Source organism: Chanodichthys erythropterus, chromosome 11, assembly GCF_024489055.1.
Source record: "Chanodichthys erythropterus isolate Z2021 chromosome 11, ASM2448905v1, whole genome shotgun sequence".
In the NCBI taxonomy this organism is placed as follows: domain Eukaryota; kingdom Metazoa; phylum Chordata; class Actinopteri; order Cypriniformes; family Xenocyprididae; genus Chanodichthys; species Chanodichthys erythropterus.
Window position 1 is genome coordinate 56,826,137 of NC_090231.1, and position 18,451 is coordinate 56,844,587.

The following is an 18,451-nucleotide window of genomic DNA, read 5'->3' on the forward strand; positions in this document are numbered from 1 at the left end:
TAATTTTCTTTCTTTCATTTGATATAGTGCATGATCAGGTATATTCTGAGGTCCATGAAAGGGACAGTGTGAACATAAAGAGAACTGGGTCCGTTTTCACTTGGTTCACCTCTTGGTCCACTTAAAGGAGTCTGAGGCAGGGTTGCTGCACATTTTTTAAAGTCAAATATAAGGCTTTTTAAGGTCTTTTTAAGACCTGAAGAAATAAAAATCAGTACTAGGCTATACATTAGGGGTGTGCAATATTGACAAATTTTGTCTCAATATTTTTAAAGTTGTTTCAAAAGCAATATTTGCCACCTTAAATTGATTTCCAGGAGTATTTTTACCTACATAAGGGCATTTATTATTAGATGTAAGCATTTTAGGTCAAATTCTAACATTAAAATTAAATTCTATTAGAATAATAGCACAGTTTAGGGATGTTATTACCAATCAAATGAAATCATTATCAACAAAATCCATCTTTGCAATGCAGAGGTGACAGAAGTGGCATCAGAGCATTAGCATGTACAATTTGTTTTTACTAATTTTACTAATTTTAACTTTTTAATTAAAATGTACTTTAAATATGACACTAAATTGCCAGTAGGTGGCAGCAAATCACTGTCTTAATGAGTGAGTCATTCATTCAACTGATTTGATTCGAAGCAAGTGTTTTTTTTTTGTTTTTTTTTTAAGCAAGTGACCATCTTTATCAAAACGCAGATTCAGTCAGTATATATATATATATATATATATATATATATATATATATATATATATATATATATATATATATATATATATATATATAAACATTTTTTGTCTGTTGCACGGAGACTGTTCTGCTGTTCTTCATTTTGAAATTTTTGTTGGCAAAATGAAAAAACAAACCAAATTGACAATATTGTGTCTAAAATGTAACTCAAAATGTTAACTTATTGTTCATTTAACTTGTATAAAATAAATGTCACATTTGCAATCATTCTGTTTTGAGGAAAACTTTTGCTCTTGTGATATTGTATAACTACATCATATCATATGATATAATTACAAGACAAACTCACTGGGGCGAAAATGCCCATGTATCTTGAATTTTGAGGGCATATAATAACTGCATTCATCATGCAGTGAAAGTGTGTGTGTCAAACTCAATGTCAGGTCGCGTAGCCTACGTTATACGTTGTTGTAAATGCCGCGAAGTCCACGAATTGTCACGTGAACAAGCAAATCCACAAAGAAAAATAAAATGTTCGCTAATTACATAGCTTTGATTTGGTAAATGATTTAGATATGTCTAAGTCAAATTGTCATCTAAAATGTCATAAGTAAAAATAAGATTTCCTATTAAGACTTCTTATGGACTTAAATATTAAATAATCTAATTTAAGACTTTTTAAGGATCCACGGGAACCCTGTGAGGGTATTTTCACACTTGAGCCCTCTTCAAAAGAACTAAACTCAGACTCCTTTAAGTGTACCAAGAGGTGATCCAAGTTAAAAAGGACCCAGTTCTTTTTACGTTCACTGTCCCTGTGCCTGAAAGAGGATTCTGATCCTTTTTTGGTCCACTTATGTGGGAATGTGGTCTCAGATCTTGTTTTCATATTTTTTGGATCTAGTCCAGTTCAGTGTTTGATGTCTGACCCTATGGCCTTCAAAATTTAATACCATTCACTTACATTGTATGTGTCTCACTAACCAAGATATTTGTTTGTAAAGATTATTATGTAACACTTTATTTTAGGGTTTTTTAAGTAGTTGCTTATTAGCATGCATACAGTATTACTAGAATATTGGCTGTTTATTAATACTTATAAAGCACATACTAATGCCTTATACTGCATGACCTTATTCTACATTCGTAATCCTACCCAATACCTAAACTTAACAAATAACTTACTAACTATTAATAAGCAGTAAATTAGGAGTTTATTGTGGGAAAAGTCATAGTTAATAGTTTATATGTGTTCCCTATAATAAAGTGTTACTGATTATTATTATTAATTATTAGGCTGTTATTATTTTGTAAAACAACACAGCTACAAATGCTGTTGAATGAGCTTAACTCTTAGTTGTTAATCTTTTGCACAAAAATATCATTTTTGTTGCAATACTACATCCATATTCTTGCATTATATCACACGTCCACCTTTGTTAAAAAAAAAAAAACATTTATTTTGAATTTTGAATTTCTTCCTTGAATCATGTTTTTTTTTATTGCAAAAGGCAATGATTGCATAGAAGAAAAACAATATAATCAAAGAAAGAAGCAAATGAAATAAAGTGCTTTAAATTTTCCAGGTACAGTACTGTAGGTATACCTAAAAACAGAAATGGAATAATATAATAATATATATATATATATATATATATATATATATATATATATATATATATATATATATATATATATATATATATATATATTAGGCTGCTGTCACTTTAAGAACTACAGTAATGCAGGGATGCAATATACAAACTAACTGTTTATGTGAACCTTGCGTGTTTTTGACACTTTAAACGCAATAAGACGCTACGATATTTCAGTTTAGTTCATGCACTGTGACAGCTTGTTGTCAACAGGGGCGCAGCTTGGATGCGATAACACAGTTTGGAAGAAACTGAAATGGTTTAAAAAAACAAAAAAAAAAAAAACAAAGTGTGAAAACAACCAGAGTTTAGTTCTTTTAAAGAGGACTCAAGTGTGAAAACAATCTGACCTACATATTCAGGTACTTAGCAGAGGTTTTTCATCCAAAGCCACTTGTAGTATGCTACTCTTACTGCACTGACAGTCCCACTAGGTTTAAGTGTGCTTTGCTGTAGGTGGTGAAGTGGAAACTCAGCAGCTCCTCTCTGACTGCACTGATTCAGAGTTGTAGGCTATTAGGGCATCTGTAGATTTGTGGACGAGAGACAAGATCATACAAATGTCCCCTACTGATATAAAAATTGTCATGAAAAGATCTAATGATCTGCTCATTTACTAATAATAATCTAAGTTGATTTGACAACAGAAAAAATGTGATAAATCATGAAAATAATTGTTTTACAGTGTATATAGTTAGGAATTATATAATGTCATTGAGACTTTTATCTTTGACTGGGATTCTGGCATTTGATTTTTCTGTAATAATTCAGTTACATTTGACATTTTTTTACATGTATTCATTTAACAGACACCCAACATGAGTGGAACATAAGCAATTCATCACAGAACCAACAATATTCATATTATACAATGCCATTTATTAGAAAGATAGATCAGGAAACAAGGTTATTTCAGCTGATAAAATGGCCCTTTTTTTATAATGTTTTTTATTATTATCATTTGCAATACAATAAAAAGTTCTTGGTAACATTTTATTTTAGGGTCTTTCAACTAACTAGCTGCTTATTAGCATGCATATTACTAGAATATTGTCTGTTTATTGGTAATCATTAAGCACATATTAATGCCTTATTCTGCATGACCTTATTCTACATCTGTCACATGTATGTCTGTTTTTGCACCATGTTCTGTTTGTCACATGTTCTCCTTTGTTCTTAGTTTCCCGCCACTTGTTTGTTGTCTTGGTTACTGATTAATTAGTGTCTTCAGTTCAGGTGTTTCTTGTTAATTAGTCTCGTTAACTCCTCAGTTCACTGTGTATATATGCCCTTATAGTTTCAGTCCAGTCTTTGTTCCTGTATTGTTTAAGTTACATGGTGTTGTGTTGTATAATTTCCTGGTGATTTTCCTGTTCCTAGTATTCCATTAAATGTTATTTGAAGATATCTCCTTTGTCGTGCATTGAATACTACACCAACAGTTGTGACAACATCGCTTAATCCTACCCAATACCCTAACTTAACAACTTAACTATAAATAAGCAGTAAATTAGGAGTTTATTGAGGGGAAAGGTCGTAGTTAATGGTGAATACATGTTTAAAGTGTTAGCAAGTTCTCATTTATAGTTCCCCTATAATAGATTGAATTATGCATCATCATTGTGTTCATCCTAAACTCAACTGAAAATGTTTAAGCAGTAAATGCCCACATCTTTCCCTTCCTATTATTACAGAATCATGAATCATCATATAAACCATCATATATGTACATACTGAACATAAATAAATACATCAATTGAATAAATGTTTATATAATGGTACAGTTTGATATCTGTAGTCATTTGCGTACAGTACATTTCAAACCTAATCTTTGTCAGAGAAAGGTAAATTAAATCCTAAAACCAGAAAAGAAGAAAGAGCTGGAAAATTCTCTGATGTAATAACTGCTCCACCTCTTCATGAATCCTAATGAATAATTCTGTCTCTATTGTCTGTAATTCTCTCTTTCTTTCCTTAATTTATGTCTTGGTAATAATAGACAGTACAGCTCTTTTCAAGACTCTCAGGTCTCATTATTAAAAGACCACCAAAGATTTTTAGCCTATGTTAGGGTTTTGTCCCTTGTACAGGGAAAATGAACAGACCCTGTGAGGCATAACATTTTCATTTCCACCTCTTACATTCTAATTCTTTATCCTAATTGCAGCAGATGATTCATCTGTTAAAATACTGTGCTTTTTCATTTGCTGCTGGCTCACTCATTATATAAACCATCACTATCCCAATATTCCAGCATACTGAGTGTATGAAAGGGCAAAGATGGCTATTTTTAAATAACTTCTTGTACTGAGTTAATTATGATGGACTGGCTATGTGTTTTCAGCCTTATTCGATTTATATGTGCCTCCTCAATGTATTTCTAAGAGCACTTGTAAGTCTGTGGATCGCCAGAGCAAGCGGTTGTTTAGAGTGATAGCCTGACAGGAAGGTTAACGCAGAACATATTGTGCCGAGGAGGAAGAGTGAGTCACTGCAGAGAAGATAGTAAGTTCTTATTTCATGACCAAGCAGAAGTATCAAAGAGACGTTCTTCCAATCTGATACTCTTCAGAGCAGATGGCACTTTATGTGTAGTTGCTGGGGAAAGATGACATTGGCAGATTTGCATCATCTAGTATTAGTAGTGGGACCAACACTCCAACTGAAAGGCTACCATCATCCACTGAGGTCAGAGATTAATTACTTCCTGAAGAACTGTGATAATACTGCCAAAAGACATTTTTTAAATATCTTTTGAGCAGCAAACAGAGAAAAAGGTTTGTTCAATAAACTTAAATTAGCAATTAGTTTAGATTTGTACAAAATGACAAAACCATGTAAGTTGTTACGATATAACATCTGCCATGAGCAAATAATAAAATATAGCTGCAAGCAGCGATGATGGGCCCAAACCTGAGCAAATAATAAAATATAGCTGCAAGCAGCGATGACGGGCCCAAACCCGGGCAAATAATAAAATATAGCTGCAAGCAGCGATGACGGGCCCAAACCCGAGCAAATAATAAAATATAGCTGCAAGCAGCGATGACGGGCCCAACCCCGGGCAAATAATAAAATATAGCTGCAAGCAGCGATGACGGGCCCAAACCTGGGCAAATAATAAAATATAGCTGCAAGCAGCGATGACGGGCCCAAACCCGGGCAAATAATAAAATATAGCTGCAAGCAGCGATGACGGTCCAAACCCGGGCAAATAATAAAATATAGCTGCAAGCAGCGATGACAGGCCCAAACCCGGGCAAATAATAAAATATAGCTGCAAGCAGCGATGACGGGCCCAAACCCGGGCAAATAATAAAATATAGCTGCAAGCAGCGATGACGGGCCCAAACCCGGGCAAATAATAAAATATAGCTGCAAGCAACGATGACGGGCCCGAACCCGGGCAGATAATAAAATATAGCTGCAAGCAGCGATGACGGGCCCAAACCCGGGCAGATAATAAAATATAGCTGCAAGCAGCGATGACGGGCCCAAACCCGGGCAAATAATAAATATAGCTGCAAGCAGCGATGATGGGCCCAATCCCGGTGGCTCCGCCAACCCGATGGCTTCAGGGCAGCTGTGCATGGCGGGCAATGGGCATTTAAAACGGGTGAACATAAAATAAATATGTCAAAGTCATTTGAATACACCACATTTACTGCAGCAGTTGTTGTCACGGACCAGTGGTAGTACGAAGGTGTTTTGCAGTTGGAAGCTGTTTCGACCTTCCAAAAAGAACACAAAACGAACATCGTTTTGGCCTGATTTTGTTCGAAATGACGCCACATCTTCGATTTCATTTTAAGTATATTGGGGCCTTTAGTGGCTTGGGCCCTAAATATTTAAATACCAGGCCCCCAACATCCCCCCCAGTCACGATCTGGTCTCTGCCTTTTTCTTAACTTCACACATCACATCTCCTTGATAGAGTAAAGTATCTTACTTTTAACTTTTTTTGTGTGTTACATCCTTCTACCCTTAGATGCCAACTATATAGGGGGATGTAACAGAGGGCTGGATAATTAGTTGATTTAGTTGAGTTAGTTGATTATTTATTTGTACTGTTATTGTTGGTTGCAGTTCAGGCTGTTCTAACTTACCATAAAATGATGCCTCTGTTAAACGGGTCGCAATGAGCAGTGTTGGGGAAAGTTATGCATTACAATAATGTGTTACTTCCTAAAAAAAGTAACTAATTGCATTTCTTGGTTACTTTTTCTGAAAAGTAATGCATTACATTACTTTTGCATTACTTTTTCTCACCTGGGCTGGGCTCGCTTGTTTGTTCTACAAAAAAGTTCTATTTTTGGCAAACATTAAGACCCTTTTACACTAAAGTTGAAATGAATAAGCCTCAGGCTGAAGGAAATGCACCTGTACACCTGCACTGTACACCTGTACAGTAGAGGGCACAGCTAAAACAAACCGAATTGTGGATTAAAACGAGATTGCATTTCACTGTTTGTATTCATTTTGAGGAATACTGAATGTTTTCATGAAAGTGAGATGAGTAAATGCATGTTTACATTTAGTCTAGGCATGTCCTGATATTGCTGAGTTAGATGCGTTCCTGGGTCAACATATTTTGTTGATCCTGGAACAACATTCTAGTCTGAAAATTTAACCTTAACCCTATTCCTACCCCTAAACCTAACCCAACCCATAAGTTATCCCAAAAATCAGAGGGAAATGATAGATGAATAACACTGATGTAGAAGCAGCAATTCATAATTTTAAGCCTATAAACTTGACATAATCTGTAAACTTGTACCTGAAATCTAATTGGTTGATTTGAATGTTGTTCCAGGATCAACAAAAATGTTGACTCAGGAACATGTTGAACTCAGCAATTTCAGGTTATGCTTTAGTCTAGAACTACAATAACCGCCATGTTCACACAGCGCACACAACACATCTGCACTTTATTTCTTTCAACATGGGGACAGGAAAGCTGTCAGTGAATAAATGTGTAAAAGTAACTTGCCTTACTTATTTGAAAAAAGTAACTTAGATGTTTTGTTGTAAATGGAAAAAGTAATGCATTATTTTACTAGTTACTTGACAAAGTAATCTGATTATGTAACTCAAGTTACTTGTAATGTGTCAAAAAACTATCAAAAATATCTGTCATTCTCTGTCTGTTGCATTCAAAATGATTTCTATAGCAGTGCAGAGAACTGCCTGCCAAGGTTTGCTGTTTCTACAGACTTTTAGATGCCCAGCATGCTTTTATGATTGTTCACACATAACAGGACAGTTAGATTCTGCTGAAGTCAAAATGCCCAAAGATGGCTGTCAAAAACCATACATAAAGTTTATAACTTTTCACATAATCTGTCAAATCCTATTATCCTCCACTGAAACATGCAATAAATAGAGATACCCCAGGCCAGCTTATACTTCCTGCTTTCACAGAGGGGGGTAAAAACGCTATCAAGTCAGCTCTACAGGCTTATTATGTAAGGCCAAATCTGTTTTGTATATTTGTTCCACTAAAATGACAATGTGATTCTTCAAGCCAACTCTGAATGTCACAAGAAAGACATACTTCATCATAACCGTTGAACAAAGAGGAACTAAATAACACTTAATAAATAACACTGCCAGGCAGCACTAATGCTGATGCGAACAAGTTTTGTAAAACATTAATTGCTGTCTGTAGCAATCTCTGATTTTTGTAATTACATGGTATGTTACATAAAAGGGAAACTGGATGCAATTTAACAGAATTTTCCACATCCTAAGTGATTTATTATCTTCCCTATGTGACTTTACGATTTAGTCACGAACACAATATGGCTTAATCAACCATCTGTCTTGATTCATGTGGCTCTGGAAATACTGGTTTATGGTGTGTCAAGTTAATGAGACTCATCAAAAGCACAAAACGTATACAAGAAAGGAAGTGAGAGTGACAGCTACATAGAGAGATAAGATCAGGATAACGGAGCCATCAATGTGTAGTTAGAGGCTCTTCTTCAATACTTACTAATTTTTGAGAGTCGTTTGGCGTGAAGAGAGCTGATCTTGACACACGCTTCAGAGCTGCAGGATCAAAAAATGACCGCAGGTCCAGGGAGACACAGATCTCAAGTGAAAGAACAAGGTTAAAGATGTTGAGGGGATGTTTACCAGAAACTTGATCAGTTTTCCGAAATAAAAGATGTCAAATGATGCCACTGATACCTTTTTTTCTCGTTTTATTCACACTACTGGTCAAAAGTTTGGAGTAGTTAAATTTTTTTAAAAGACGTAGTCTCACCAAGCACATTTCATTGGCCATGTCATTTGACCCTTCTGCACATTGTGGCCAGCTTAAGGCACACCTGTGCAATAATCGTGCAGCATCTTGATATGCCACACCTGTGAGGTGGATGGATTATCTCAGCGAAAGAATATACACTAACAAGAAGCGACACTTAATAGAAAGTTCCATTGCAAAACCGGCGCCCAGCAGCGGCCCTTTTTGGGTAACAGCCACTAGATGGCGCTCCGGTAGCGCAGCCGCCTTTATGGGCTGAAAATACTAACTGGACCGTAGAATCCTTCACATCTTACACACCTAAAATCAGCGAATTTCACTGCCAAATCAGAAGCGCAAAAGAACATTATTTTATTTTTTATTAAGTCACCGGTAAATTCTATGGCTCTTCTATGTATATAAAAGATATAAAATATAAAATTTAAAATCCATTGCAACACCGGCGCCCAGCAGCGGCCCTGCGTTTCTGCCATTTTAGGGTGAAAGCGAGTCGGCAGTCCACTAGTTTCTATGGCAATATCAGCTGCTTTGTTAAAAAAAAAAACTTACATTAAAGCTGAAATCCAACCTGAATGATGAAAACACAGAATAAAACACTATCACTAGTGATCATCAAATCCTTTTAACAGTTTATTTTACACACTTCATGTTTAAGTCTTTTTAACTTTTTTCACAAAAGTTAAAAGGCTTATAAACACTGAATTATTACCAACATATGAAATTAAATTAAGGTCATGCATCAGAAATATTGGGAATGTTGGACAATAAATATATGAATACAACAGCTTGATTTTGCAGTGTTGTCTAATGTCTGTTAAAGCAAAAGTGTCCAAAAGTGTGAATTATGCGATAACAGACAGCAATGCATCATGTATTTTAAGATCATTATGTTTGAGGCGTGATCCATTAAAACGTACAATATAACCTATTTCAATTCAGACCTAGATATTATTACTATTACAATACTCCACTAGGTCTAAAATATATTGTTCGCTGCAAACATGATGATCTTAAATTTATTAATTATTAATTTACTATTAATAAATGTGTAAAGTTGCATAAAATGGAAATACTTAACAAAGTAGGCTAACTATGTTACCTCAGACGGATGATTGGTTGGAATCCACAACTGGTAAAATAAGACATATAAGACAATACAACATTTACTGCCATAGAATTTTATATTTTATATCTTCTATATACATAGAAGAGCCATAGAATTTACTGGTGACTTAATTTAAAAAACTGTTCTTTTGCGCTTCTGATTTGGCAGTGAAAGTCGCTGATTTTGGGTGTGCAAGATGTGAAGGATTCAATGGTCCAGTTAGTATTTATAGTTTATAGTTTTTTCAGCCCATAATGGCGGCCGCACTACTGGAGAGCAATCTAGTGGCTGTTACCCAAAAAGTATCAAAGTGTCGCCTCTTGGGTTCTAAGCTCTTTGTCTCGGCAAAGGAGAAGTGCTCACTAACACAGATTCAGACAGATTTGTGAACAATAATTGAGAGAAATAGGCCTTTTGTGTACATAGAAAAAGTCTTAGATCTTTGAGTTCAGCTCATGAAAAATGGGGGCAAAAACAAAAGTGTTGTGTTTATAATTTCAGTGTATTTTTAGTACTGTTTATACTGTTGGTCATGTACCATGAATTAATATATTAGTATTTTAATGGTTGATTTTAAAGACACTTTGTGTATTTTTGTACAGGAAATAATCTTGGTGCTGATGCAACTCGATGTTCAACGTAACACCTGCAAAACCAGTTGAAAATTGATGTGTTTTTTTTTTCTTTCTTGTTCTCTCTTGCTCTTTATTATGTATTTATTTTATTTATTTTACTAAAAGTCATCTGTTTCCTCTATATTCTCCTCAAAGTGCACTAGGCTGCTTAATTTATATATAAAAGCATCAATATTTTCTTTATTAGCAGAATGTCCACAAAGCCATAGTTTCATGTTTCTACTTGCCTTCTCTCTTCTCTTGAGGCCGTCATTGTCGAGAAAGAAGTTATTTATTTGACAGAGACAAAGGGTGTGAAACTTTACTGGATTGTGACATATACAAGGTGAGTTTAACTCTCTCTCTCATATGATTGCTATGTAAATGTATAATCTCAACAACTTTATTTTAGCAAACAAACAGCAGGTAGATTTTTCACACTGTTCTTGTGAAAGAACCTTTCATGCAGTTGAAAGCTATTCACAAACATTAACTGTTATAATTTGTTGCGTCAGGAGGAACTAAATGTATTTCCATCATAAATATTATGAATAAGAACCATTTTATTTAAAGGTGTGCCTATATTTAAGGTGTGCCTTGTGCTCTTTTGGAGCCTTATTTGTTTCTTCTCTAAAACCAGTGATGAATTATCCTTTTAAAATGTTATTATTTCAAGCAGTACACACACAAGGACTGGCCATTATCACCTGTGATAGTTTAAACTCTCTCTTTTCTCTCTACTCAGAACTGTAGGATGTCTCTGGAAATGTCTCAGGGCGAGGGGGTGACAGTGATCACCTTCAGCTCAAATCCCAACAGCAAATGGCCGATACTGTGTCAGATCCTGGGCACTCTGTGTTACAATCCGGTGTGTGCAGTATCACAGCATATGAAAGCCAAGATGACGGGCGTCTATACAGCGCTTGGGATGAGATAGATGTTGAAACAGACATTACAACTAAAGGCTGAAACACATTACAATACCTGTGCCTGGATTTTTGAACATTAGATATTTTGAGCTGATTTCAGAATGCATAGTGTTTGCATTTTTACTTTTTAGGTTAGAATTTAGAAATACTGAACGGAATTTAAGTCATGATTAACTAAAAATCCTGCATCTTCTTTTCACAAAGCTTTCTTATGGCTTCAAAGCAAGTTTGTGTAAATATCAGTTTCAAAATCATTCTGGTATATGGTACACTGACTTCTAATAAGGTGTATGACTTCTGTTTCTTCTTCTCGTGAGTGAATTGAGCTGGAGGGCAAACTTGACTGAGATATTGCGATGAATGGGGATATAATGTCATTCAATGAAATGCAATGAAATGTAATGTTGTACATTTTGAGATTAATCATTCACAAATCAAAGTGCTGTATAAATTACATGTTCTCTTGTTCTATAGATTGCGCAGATTTTAGTAGGAATCCTCTATATCGTGGCAGAGAGATTATTTGTAAGCTTTACATCCAACAAAGTGATATTTGATGCTCCATTTTGGTTTGGTCGTGTGGTAAGAAATATACCTCATTCTAAATATCCTTGTGTTTCTAAATTGATCATAGAGATCATGAAAATGATCATAGTATTGATGACACAAAGCTCATATTTTTGATGATTTTTTTAGAATGATGGGAAGTTGGTTGGTTTTCAGTATACTTTAATTAAACTTTGTTTAAATTGACAAATCTGAAGCATTTCTTTGCTTGTCCTTATAGTTTGTTGTGGTTGGAATCGTGTCTGTTCCTGCAGCTCAGTTTCCCAGTACTTTTCATGTAAGTCGTTAACAGTCACATACATTCAGACATTTCTGGTTTGGTGAGTTTAATGTTATCTCGTGTTTTCTGTGTTCCAGCTGATCGGCGCTGTGGTGTTGAACATATTCAGCACTGTTCTGGCTGGGATAGGACTTGCACTGCATTCATGTGACTTGAGTGTAGTTCTGGACAGGAAGGAGGTAATTATTCTTTATTCTTTTTTTTTTTTCTTCTTTAAAAGGTTCAGGACAAGGATCTCAAATTAACGACCAATGAGGCACTTTTCAAATAATTTCAATTTATTTTTCAAAAATAATTTCAAGTCACACATAGACCCTCAAGTTTTAATAGATAATTCATAAATGTGGCCCGCAAATATTTTTTTTTTTCTTCTTCATGCTGGACATTGGCTTGTTAGAGCTGCTTTATATATATATATATATATATATATATATATATATATATATATATATATATATATATATATATATATATATATATATATATATACAGTACAGTCCAAAAGTTTGGAACCACTAAGATTTTTTATGTTTTTAAAAGAAGTTTCGTCTGCTCACCAAGGCTACATTTATTTAATTAAAAATACAGTAATATTGTGAATAATATTAAAATTTAAAATAACTGTTTTCTATTTGAATATATTTCACAAAGTAATTTATTCCTGTGATGCAAAGCTGAATTTTCAGCATCGTTACTCCAGTCTTCAGTGTCACATGATCCTTCAGAAATCATTCTAATATGCTGATCTGCTGCTAATACACAGACCGCAAGCCAGCATGTGCAAACAAGTGCTCGCACAACCGCAGTTGATTTCATTTACTGGGTTGCGTCCGTTGCTGGAGCAGCTGAGAAGAATGCGCCGTCATTATACAGTACGAGAGCGGCCTCTAGAGGCAAAATAAAAACTGATGTCTCATAGAGTTTGTTTTGACACGTGATGTTAGGCTGCGCGCTGCACAGAGCGGGACACTTCAAAAATGGATTTAAAAGGGACAACAAAACGGTATGTTATACGGTGTACACTACCGTAATTAGTTTGTTGAGTAGATGCTGCAACAAGAACAATATAAGAACAATATGTTTGCCGTGAGAGGATGGTAACATTAGTAGTTCCTCAAGTGGTTAAAACAATGTGAAAAAAACACCAATTGTTAAATGTCACGATTGTTACCATTCATTTGCATTATATCCATTTGTTCGCTGTTATGAACCCTGTGCACTTAGAATAATATTACAATAATCAGAGTTTGAGGCTTACCCTTTTCAGACCTGTCTCACAACACTGTTGTTCTGTGTATGTTACACATACTGTTCATATTCACGTAACCAAAGCGAATATACGCCAAGACGGGCATTTTGACATAACTGTGTGTGTATTTGAACATTAATGCGTAATTAAGTCACGGTTAAACTCACATTGTTTGATTGACAGCTCCAGCAATTGTAAAGGGAGCGTTCTTTGATTGCTTTCTATTTCATTTCACCACTGTTTAAATAACAGATTATTTTCATCCTACTAAGAGAAACAACGTGAAGTTGAGCGTTTAGTCACTGGTTTGATTTAATGACAATAAAAGATTTTGAGACAGAGAAAATCAGTCTGTACATGAATCATATAAGAAATCACTGGTCACTGGTGATTTTGGTTAGACATACGTACATATCAAATTATATCTAACAAAGAAGAGTGACTTTTTTACTCACATAAGTGTGTTGCGCCTTTCCTGTCGGATCCAATATAGAAGGCTCAGGTTCGGAATGAACATGAAATAAAAAACAAATATTTTTTTACACTAATACTTAGCTTTCTTATTATTCAGGTTGGTATTATTTACTGGTATTTATGTCATAGTTTTACAGGCTGTAGTGTGAAGTTTCTCTGTAGGAATAGCTCAAATAAACATGGTTGTTTCAAAATGGATGTTTGAGCATGTTTTATTTAAAAATGTATTTAATTGAGGTATATTTACACAAACATACACACACGCTCCAAATATTTATATGTATGATTACCATCATATTTAATATATTTTTTAAAAATAAGCTAGTTAAATAAAATAGTAAAATAGTTGCAACATATTTTCCTGTGGTACTAAAATTGCTACCAAGAACCATAAATTTGTACTGGTATTGGTACAGACTACTGGAATTTTGGTACCATGACAACACTATATAATTTGCTGTCAAATTGCTTTTATTCCATGACACATTGATCTTTTCCATCTCTAGATGATCCGTGAAGCAATGGATGTCATTATGATGATCTGTTCAGCTCTTCAGATTTGTCTGACCCTTAGTTTCGCTGTCTTGACTGTGAAATTGTTTGACACAAATGTAAGTGCAAAGGTGCAGTATTATCACTACAATTAAAACAGACCAATACAGTGATCATGGTGATTTCAGAAAGCTGATCAGTGTACTAATGTTTATTTTGGGTTTTGCAGTCTGTGAAGGACCCTCACATATACAAGCCCCTTAAAGAAGATGTCACTGTCAGTCATGTATGTTAGAGAGACCACGTAAAAAATGAAATATACTATGTTAATGGAACTAGTATTGTTATGTACAAGTACAATTTATTCTCACTTGTGAAATAGCAAATCTCCTTTGTCATCAGCACCACAATCATCATGTTAATTGTTTATTCTTGCTGTTTATTATTTTTTTCCTTTACCTTAAACTTTTGTTACATTTCACAAAATATGGTACTTTTGTAATGTTCAGTTTAGTTTTCATGGACTTTTAGTTTGTATGTGCCTGTATCTCTGAACCTTAGTTCCTGTTAACTTTTTTCCACATATCCCGTTTGTTTCCATAAACTAAAAGTTTTTTGGTCCCACTTTATATTAAGTGGCCTTAACTACTCTGTACTTACATTTAAATTAATCATTTGATACAATGCACTTATTGTGCATTGTAATTAATTTCTGTAATTACATTTATAATTACACTGTTGACCCATCCCTTACATCTTACCCCTACCCTTAAACCTACCCATACCTCCCCAACCTTACCCGTATCACACCTCAATAGCAGCAAAAGTGTTTTCCAATTCAATATGAACCCAATAATTACATTGTACTTATTTTTTGATGTAAGTACATAGTAGTTAAGGTCACTTAATATAAAGTGGGAGCAGTTTTTTTTTAGTTCAACATAAATTAATGTTCCATTTTCATGATTCTTACACGGTTTCCAGGTTAGGAACCCATTTAGCTCACACTATTAGCATACAAACTATAGCCTAATGTTTTACATGTTTATGTTAACATACTATTTCTATCATGACAAATCTCTAAATAAAGTTACAAAAGAGTTCTGTTTTAAATAAATGCTGTTCTTTTGAGCTTTCTATTCAGCAAAAAAATCCTAATAAAATTAAGTTTCCACAAAAAAAAAAAAAAAAACTGCAAAATCTGGTTCCAACATTAATAGTAATAAGAACCGTTAGGCTATAAATAACTGAGCACAAATTAATGATAAGAACTGAGTACTAAATCATCATATTAGAATGATTTCTGAAGGATCATGTGACACTGAAGACTGGAGTAATGATGCTGAAAATTCAGCTTCATAATAATATACATTATAATACAAACCTGATTCCAAAAAAGTTGGGACACTGTACAAATTGTGAATAAAAAAAGGAATGCAATAATTTACAAATCTCATAAACTTATATTTTATTCACAATAGAATATCAAATGTTGAAAGTGAGACATTTTTGGAATGTCATGCCAAATATTGGCTCATTTTGGATTTCATGAGAGCTACACATTCCAAAAAAGTTGGGACAGGTAGCAATAAGAGGCCGGAAAAGTTAAATGTACATATAAGGAACAGCTGGAGGACCAATTTGCAACTTATTAGGTCAATTGGCAACATGATTGGGTATAATCATGGAATCTCCACCTGGATGATGCAACGGCAGCCATATTGCGCCAGAACGCCCACCACACACCAGCTTATTGGTGGAGAGGAGGCGGAGGGATGAAGCCAATCAGTATAAAGCAATTTGGAGACAGACGTCACAGTGACTTCACTTGCAGCTGCGTGCACATAGTGGTGGCAGAAAAATAGCGGTGACAAGTGGAGAAAAATGAGCAAAATCCATAGAATAAGAGACAAATGTTTAGTTGTGCCTCTGGATGTCAGAATCGAAATGCAAAAAATATAGTCTTCATTGTTATAGCATACCGTCATTGAAGACGCCCTTTGAAGCTCAACGCAGATGTTTATGTTGCACATAAACCCGCACTGAAACTTGCCGTCATCAAGCTACGCCTTTGTTTTGAATAGGCCTCTAGCGACCTCTAGAGGACAGAGATCTTACATACTGCACCTTTAAAACATGAATTTGATGTAAACAGTAAGTCTACATCATATTCGCATATGAAGTTCATAGCAGTTACAGCATGAAATATTTAAACCTAAAACATTTTACATGGATTAACTTAACTAATAGCCTATAACATTTTATCTCACAATTCTTACTTTTTTTCTTTCATTTGTGAGTTTATATCTCCCAGTTCGTACTTTATAATTCACAATTGTGAGTTTATATCAAAATTGTGAGGGGAAAAAAGTCAGATTTACAGGATATGTTTATGTTTTTTCTTTCAGAAATGTGAGATATAAACTCGGATTTGCGAGGGGGAAAAAAAGTCAGAATTGTGAGCAGTGCCGGCCCTAGCCTCTTTGGCGCCCTAGGCAAGATTTTTTTGGCGCCCCCTTATATTGCGATTTATCCAAAGGGGCGAATCTAGAATGTGGTCTATGAGGGGTGGCAATACCAAAGCAAGCGCTCATGCATAGTTTTTAGAGATTTATAGCCTTACATACACAATTGTGTTCACAAACATTGCATTACCAGAAAGTATCTATATACTGTTTAAAATTAGTAAATAACAACATGTCAATATCCATCTTGGCACCAAGTAAATAAACTATATGAAAAACTTCTAAATGAGTCTGAACTTGTATCACTAAAGGAGATGAGCAGTTTTATCAATATTACACAGGCTACTTCAATGGTATAAATCACATTTTAGTGCAAGAGCAACAAAACAGTTTTTGTGTTTCTGTTATTAACAGAGGTGGGAATGTCTGTGTGTGTTCACCCAGAACACCCTATCAACCACATACTCTAGCAACACCCCAGCAACTGCATAGCAAGAGCCTAGCAACCACCCAGAATCTCCTAGCAACCATCTAGCAACACTTTAGCAATCATCCAGAACATCTATATTCTGGACTAACTGACCAAAGTTCTTACATTTTTTAAACAAGACTTGAAGATGGGTTTATGACAAGCCAACATAAATTTGTCCTTCAAACTTTTCAGACTCTATTGTTTTTCTTGATTGCTTCATGAAACAATTCAACATTTTCTCAAAGCAAAATACAATATCAAAACTATACACCAACTTGCACAAACCTCAAACATCCAGGTCAAAATAAAATGTTCTAGTCAAAAACGTATTCTTGTCTGACAAAATGAAACTTTGGCATCAGATGACACACAAAACTTAAATACACAGACTACTGCACTGCCCAGTGAAGATCAATTCATATAACACGGTAACAAAAATACCTCTTTCATTTTACTATTATAAATTGATCTTGCAGTAGATGAAAAGCATGAGGAAAAATAAGTATGGTCTTGGTATGCACGACAATACAGTATACTGTCAACTGCAGTAAAAGTAAATTCAGCATCCTCTGCACATTTGGCTAAATTTCATTACAGTATACAGTATAGCAGTGTATTGGTCTTCTGACACAAGATTATATCCCTAGGCAATCATTTCTCAGCGCTGCAAAAAATACAGTACACATATAACAAATGCCTACAGAGAAAGTTGACAATCACAACATTGAGGGTGTACAACGTGACATTTCCCTCATCTAAAGTAGCCTACATGGTACTGTATAAGTTTAAAACCCATGTAAATTATTCATTCAGCTCTCTCAGATTTTGACTTGTGTGTCATTAGTTTTGCTACCTAATGTTGTCATTGTTAAACGTTTTGAGAAATGTGTCTTTGTTTTGAGAACTGATCGAATGGTTTGGGAAACTGGACCAACTGAATCACTTATAATGTGTTAGCAATCGAGAAAAACTAAAATATGTTTAGATTCTTACCCCAACTCTGCTATTAGTTTCTGTGATCGGATCATCGGGGTCTCCGTATTGATTTCATGTTATTGGTTCGTCGGATGGCAAAAATAGGCTACCTTGTGAGATAAAAAGTGGAAGTTAACTTTTTTCACAGACTGATACTGCAGAATCCCAGTATCTGCATGACTCGTCATAAACGCAAAATAGCATAT